This window comes from Trachurus japonicus, chromosome 4, assembly GCF_045865225.1.
Source record: "Trachurus japonicus isolate A0001 chromosome 4, Traja_1.0".
NCBI classification, from domain to species: Eukaryota; Metazoa; Chordata; class Actinopteri; order Carangiformes; family Carangidae; genus Trachurus; species Trachurus japonicus.
In genome coordinates, this window is record NC_140910.1 from 28,493,120 (window position 1) to 28,500,211 (window position 7,092).

Here is a 7,092-nt window from a genome sequence, read left to right on the forward strand (position 1 = left end):
TTTATCTCAGTCACTGTGTTGGCGTTCATAGTTAGAAAATGTGGTGTAGTTTATATGATGATCCGCATGAGCAGCCTCCAGATCTAGATTTAGCTTCTTCTCTTTTTCTTTTTTTTTTTATCAACAGGCGACACTTTGAGATTTGCACAGAATCATTTGAGGAACCGTTTTTAATCTTCTCTCTGTGACTCACCTTTGGGATCCATCCCAAAAGTATAACAGCCTCGGAGGTGTGCTGGTGATACGTTGTGTGGCACATCCAGAGAGAGGCTGGAAACCATATGTCTCAGCCTGAAGATGTCAAATACAAACAGAGATATTAAGATATTAAGAACCCAGAGTGAATCCACTTCACGTCCCAGCTGCACCATGATTGAAACAATTGTGTGTGTGTGTGTTTTTTCCCACAAGCTGCACTGAGAATAAGCGTGTGAGCAAAAATCCATTTACCTTTTACTTGAGAGAAATCCTGCGCCGTATTCCACCAGGATGACCCTAATCCCACTTTGCGGTCCACGGTGACTTTGCGTGCTCCTCCTAAAAGCAGTGGCATGGAAGAAAGTCATTAGGTCGGCGACAGCTGCTCTACAGGGAATTATTATTGTCATCATCTGCTGTGTGGTGAAGTATTATTGAGTCGCTGCGGCTCAGGAGGTGTCAGCAGAATTAAACGCTTCCCATTTTTCTATCAAACTGAAAAACACCTCGAGTTGTTGATCTTTTTTTTTTCCTGAGTGGCGAGGAGAAGTTAGTCTGTTTAATCTTTTATCACCTTCAGTTTTATTATGTGTGTGTGTGTGGTGGTTTGACAGGCAGATTGTTATCTCTCATTTATCTTCATCTAGAATTGTTTCCAATCAGGATCATGTTCATATTTTAAAAGGGATAGTTCAACATTTTGGCAAATTGGCCCATTGCCATAATCCCTATAGTCATAGCAGTAGGTTCGTTACCTTTATTTGTCGTGCAGGCTACTTTCAGAACGGCAGAGCAGAGCCGCAAGCTGCTCAGAGCTACGCTACGGAGGCTAATGGGATTTCTTGGTTTCCCTCATCAAACTCATCAAATACACAATCCAACAACTCCAAAACGCTCTGGTGGACAAGTTGTGACCTGCACATTCACCACGCTATGAGATAATAACAGAAAAACAGAGTTGTTTTCGAGGTAAATACAGAGACTGCTTGATGAAAAACTGTCCCTGAAGGCAACGTGCATCAGCGGTTTTGCATGGATTTGCCTCTAAAACATCTCTGTCTGGTAACGTTCTGTTATTATCTCATAGCGTGGTGAATGTGCAGGTCACAACTTGTCCACCAGAGCGTTTTGGAGTTGTTGGATTGTGTATTTGATGAGTTTGATGAGGGAAACCAAGAAATCCCATTAGCCTCCGTAGCGTAGCTCTGAGCAGCTCGCGGCTCTGCTCCACCGTTCTAAAAATAGCTTGCACCGACAATTAAAGGTAACGAACCTACTGCTATGACTATAGGGATTATGGCAATGGGCCAATTTTTTGAACTATCCCTTTAATCGTGTTCATGTTAAATTCCCTCACAAGCAACTCTGAGGGAAATTCATGAAAAAAAAAAAAAGACACAGACAATCTGGTGTGCTGTTTTTATCTTTCAAAGACGCAACTGGTGTCATGTGAAAGAGTCCTAAAACTGTGTGTGTGTGTGTGTGTGTGCATGCAAGCGGGCACTGTGTGTATGTGTGTGTGTGTTTAAATGGTCGTTGCATTGGAAATGTTTTTCAGCTTTCCTCCGTCGTCTCTTGCTGAGGGAGATGAGGGGAGCTGACACACAGAATAAAAAATATCTCTCAATAACACTCCCACACACACACACACACACACCGCAACCCAAGAGGGGCCACACACACACTTACACACACAACCTACTGCTGAACACTCTTTTTCTGTGTCTCATCTTTTTCATTTCCCCTCATGCGCATATGGATGCATACATACATAAACCTGCTGCTTGTTGTTAAGCCTTAAAAAGACATTAAAGCGGCGGCGCAGACGTGATGCTCAGAGCTGCTGGTGGCTTCATTAGAACAATTTCAGCCTGTAAAGATTTGCAGAGCAGTTATGTGGACAATGCGGTTCACGAGGTCTTCCAGTGGTCGGATTCATTTCGGCGTTTGTGAGAGCTGGATCTATTCTGAGTGTTGCGCATGCAGGAGAAGCTACGGAGCTAATTGTGTTTGTGTGAATGGCAGCGAGCAGGTTTATTTATGAATGTAAACAACGCTGCCACAGAAGCGGCGGCAGCTTCCTCAGCCCCGGTGGAGGGCTTCCTATTCATGAATGTGCTGAAGAGCCCAGTCTGCTGCTCAGTTCCCATTTATCTGTCTCTGTGTCTCCGTGCCAGCTGGCTCCCATCACACACACACACACACACACACACACACAGACACACACAGCTACACACAGCTACACACAGAGTGGGTCCATGACCAGGAAATCACCTGGCTGTGACGACAGGATCACAAATCAAAGCTGCAATCTCGGGGTCACCTGGTTTGAGGTGGCGCTAGACCTGCTCTGACATTTTCCAAGTTTATTATAAATGTATGACTTTACTCGCTGGACACATATGCACACACACCAACGCGCACACACACACACACACACACACACTCTTTTCCACCCACCCTGTGTTTGTTTTCGCCGTGGTCGCTCCGGTGGGAAGGGAAGGGTTTTTTTGTTGTTGTGCGGTTCGGTCACCTCTGACGCTTTCATCTGCGCCGCCCCTGTCCTTCATGTCAGAGCCTCAATTTGGAGAAATGTCAGTGAGCACAATGAGCTGGCAGGGCAGGGCGCCGTGTCACCGCCGCCGCCACCACCACCACCACCACCGCCACCGCACAGACGGATACAAACACATCAGCGGCACTCATCATCTCAAACCACCTGAAAGAGAGTCAGAGAGAGAGAGAGAGCAACAATTGAGAGACAAAAGGATGGGGGGGGGGGGGTGTCAGATTGGGAAACACCTCAGCAGCATATCAGTCACAACTGCTAGCCTTACTGCCTCTGTTGCCATGGCAACGGGATGGGGGGTGGGTGGGAGGGAGGGTGAGTGTAGTGGTAGTGGTGGTGGTAGTGGGGTGTGTGGGGGGGAGAAGGGGGAGGAGGGGGCTGTCAGGCATCCTGGAGGGAGGGATGGTCCAAAAAATCTGCAGCTGTCACTTACTTCAGGAGAGAGGGAAATGGATCCTGTGTGTGTGTGTGTGTGTGTGTGTGTGTGTGTGTGTGTGTGTGTGGCCCGGCTGCTGCTGTTGCTGCTGCTCTATCACTTCACTTCATGTGTAAGATGCTGAACAGGAGACATGAGCCGGTGGGGATGCGGAGAGATGGAAAATAATGCAGCGTGTTATGTTCAAGGCCTGAAACTGAGAGCAGCTAAAGTGGACGGACGGATGTTTTCACAGAGAGACGGACGTCAGCTCGGTGTTTTACACACACAGGAGACAAATAACTCCACAGAGGAAGTAGACAAGTGATATGACAGGTGCAACAAAGTCAAAAAAAAAAAAAAAAAATTAAATTTAAAGGACAATTCAATGACGCAAATTCAACTCTGGGCTGTATTTCCCTATCATTTTAGGTCTAAAAGAAGGAATCTGAAGATTTTCTGTTTAATTGCTCCTGTTTTGCGGTAGTTGTGCCTGTCCCTGCATCACCACGGCAGCGATGAATGGGAGTGGATGTATGTTCCGCTGCTTAGGCTGTTTACATCCCTCAAAGACGTATTTTTATTCCAGAGACAGCATCAGATGGCGACTCAAACATGCACCGAGAAGTTTATTTACTTCAAGTAAGTCAAGAGTTGATATTCCTGTGTTAATGACACAAACGGGAGCTTCCGACTGCACGTGAACACACCGAGCGTCAACTTGGGTCTCGTGCGAGACTTTGAATTAGATCTAGTTTTTTTTCGGCTTGCTTGAAGTAAATAAACTTCTTGGTGCATGTTTGAGGAGCCATCTGACGCTGTCTGTGGGAAAAAATTGCGGCTTTGAGGGATGTAAACAGCCTAAGCAGCGGAACTTCAATCCGCTCCCATTCATCGCTGCCGTGGCGATGCGGGGCCAGACACAATTACCGCAAAACAGGAGCAATTAAACTGAAAATCTTCAGATTCCTTCTTTTAGACCTAAAATGTTAAGAAAATACAGCCCCGAGTTGAATTTTCCCGGAATTGTCCTTTAAGTCCAAAAATGTAAAGGGACTATGAGGAGTTTCAGAAAGCGAAAGTGTTCTCACACTACATGAGAAAGTCGGAGGTTGGAAGACGATCAGATACTGTCGTAGTTCCGACCATAAACGATACCAACTAGCGATCCGGCGGCGTTATTCCCATGACCCGCCGGGCAGCGTCAGGGAAACCGAAACTAGGAAATGCTGGGCGAGTCGACCACTAATTAATAATAACAAAATAACTATTAAGACAAAACGATATATTTATGGAAAATGGATCTATTAACAAGTGGTAACGTAGATTCATCCACATTAATATGAGACTCTTTTATAACCAAAAGCAAACTCCTCGGGGTCTCTTTAAGTGAAATTTAAAAGGAGGAGGAAAAATCGACCTTAAACCTTTATTTAACAGTCAGTGGAACTCAAATCTTACTGTCCGTCACTTGACAAATTAGTTTTTTTTCTTTGATGCCCACAGGGAGATTTTTTTTTTTTTTTTTAAATCTTTTAATCTTGTGTTACCAATTGGTGCTAATGAATGTTTCCTCTCCCCGTCCTCTGGGTGTGACGGGCAGCGGAGACCGGAGAGCGAGCGTCTCTATCTGGGACACATCTCTGCAGCACGTCAGCCATGAAAAGGTTTATAGACGAGTCTGGAGCTTAAAATCTTTAGAGGAACTGTACGACAGTGTGAGGCTCTTTCTGCCCTGTTAGCAGGAGCACTCCACAAAAGTCTTATTAGTGTCCCTTCAGCTTGAGGGAGGAGGGGGGGTTAGATTGGTCTCTCTTCTTACTGTTGTGATCTCGATTCTGCAGCCTATTGATTTAAAGCACGCTGGATGATAGTGGCTATTGACCACATAGTAATTGAGTGTGTACATGTAGAGATGTTTTTTTTTGTTGGCAGGGCCCAAAGTGCTTCGCATTGACCTCTTCATTGATGAGCCGGTCCATTGACTTTCACGCAACATCTTAGCGATCTGAGAGGCAAATGAGCAAGGTCAGTGGTCAGTTAACACCTGCTTTTGTCCTCTGAAGACGCTCGTATTGTTGTGTGCTCTGACGAGGAGCCGGTTGAGACTCTGAAAGCCTGTTATTTTTGGCTTCCTGACTGATTGGACCCCCCAACACTGACGTAGCGCTGCGACGTCACACAACGCCAGCAACCCGCCGGTAAAAACAGGATTTTATTAACACATTTCAGTTTAACTAACAGGTCTTTGTGTCCCTTGATTTGAACTGTTTCTGGATGACAAATTGGGTGAAATAAGACCAGGTGAACTTATATGTGGATTGTAAACAACACTTGTTTCCAATATTAGGGAGTAAAACATCCCAATAACTAACTAATTCAGTGTTCTTCAACCTTGGGGTCAGGACCCCATGTGGGGTCGCATGGAATTCAAATGGAGTCGCCTGAAATGTTTTTTTAACTTATAATTATTATTATTTGGCAGTACGGTGGCACAGTGGTTAGCACTGTTGCCTCACAGCAAGAAGGTCCTGGGTTCGAATCCCGGGCCGCCCAGGGCCTTTCTGTGTGGAGTTTGCATGTTCTCCCCGTGTCTGCGTGGGTTTCCTCCGGGTGCTCCGGTTTCCCCCACCACTAAAAACATGTCGGCTAGGTTAATCCTCCAGTCAGTGCCCCTGACCAAAGGCACTGGCTCATAATCTGGAGTTGGTCCCCGGGCGCTGCACCGCGGCTGCCCACTGCTCCTCAGGGATGGGTTAAATGCAGAGAAAGAATTTCACTGTACTAGCTGTATATGTGACTAATAAAGTACCTTTACCTTTACCTTTATTTTTAAATTATGATTAAAAACACCACACACACAATCTTAAACAACTGTATTCTATACTTTCATTTTCTTGAACATAAATCGAGTTCAAATAAAGTGCAGCATATAAAAATATCTGAGCTGGCGCATCTTGATTGACGGTTGCAGGGTCGCCAGAAAAATGTGATGTCAAAATGGGGTCACGAGCCAAAAAAGGTTGGGAACCACTGAACTAACTGATCGATATTCCTGCATGTCCTATGGTTCAAACACTTGTGACAAATACGTATTGGAACTAAAATATTTAACTGTTTAATGACTAATCACTTATATTAGGCTATTCAAAATGGCCCCAGTGCAGCACTGCAGTAGAAAAAAAAAAAGTTGATAAAACCAGGTCCTCAAGCCTCCATCAGTAGCAAACCTCCACACAAACTGAATGAACACAACACTAAGCTTTATTTCTCTCCAGTGGATCAACCAATGCAACAACATTATTTCTAAATCAAGCCCAAACTGTTTGCACAGTTCAAAGACATAAAAAACGTCTCCACATCGGTTCTTATCAGACAACATGAACTCTGAGACCTATATGACTATATCATTCGGTCAAGTTATTTGTTTATTTCTCTGTTTTGCCTCTTGGCTTCAGCTGAAGCAGTTGCTAATCCTCCGGGGGTCGACACATTACAATTGCCCAAACAACGTCAACACAGTGATGAAAGCAAAGACGGGTGGTTCTAGTTTTTACTTGACGAATGAAGATTCTGCTGCCTACATTAATGTATTTAAATCAGATTACCACACAGCTGAGGTCATCTAATCCAGAAGAGGAACAAACACTGCAGTTCAATCTGGAGATTCAAGTTTCTGTCATATAGATAAAGATAATATTATTGTTACTACAGACACAGAAAACAAAACCTCAGTGTTCAGCCTACACATGTTATAACTGTGACGGTGACACTGAGAGGAGTAAATGATGCACATGAACCACGGTGTTACTGTGGTAACGGTGCATCTATGTTAAATGTGGAGTTCTATGAAAAGACGAATAAACATAAAGCTCAGATACGTAAATGTCATTAATATGCATGTAAACGT

At 44.6% G+C, this 7,092-nt stretch overlaps 1 long non-coding RNA gene across 1 annotated transcript; it reads right to left on the reverse strand.

The window, feature by feature from the left end:
* Nucleotides 1-217: 217 nt before the first annotated feature.
* On the reverse strand, nt 218-2,773 carry LOC146989128 (uncharacterized). Its single transcript, XR_015035744.1, has 3 exons — nt 2,732-2,773; nt 451-537; nt 218-291 (listed from the first exon to the last, which is right to left on the reverse strand). It is a non-coding gene; the product is annotated as an uncharacterized LOC146989128 (long non-coding RNA).
* Between the last annotated feature and the right edge of the window lie 4,319 nt (nt 2,774-7,092).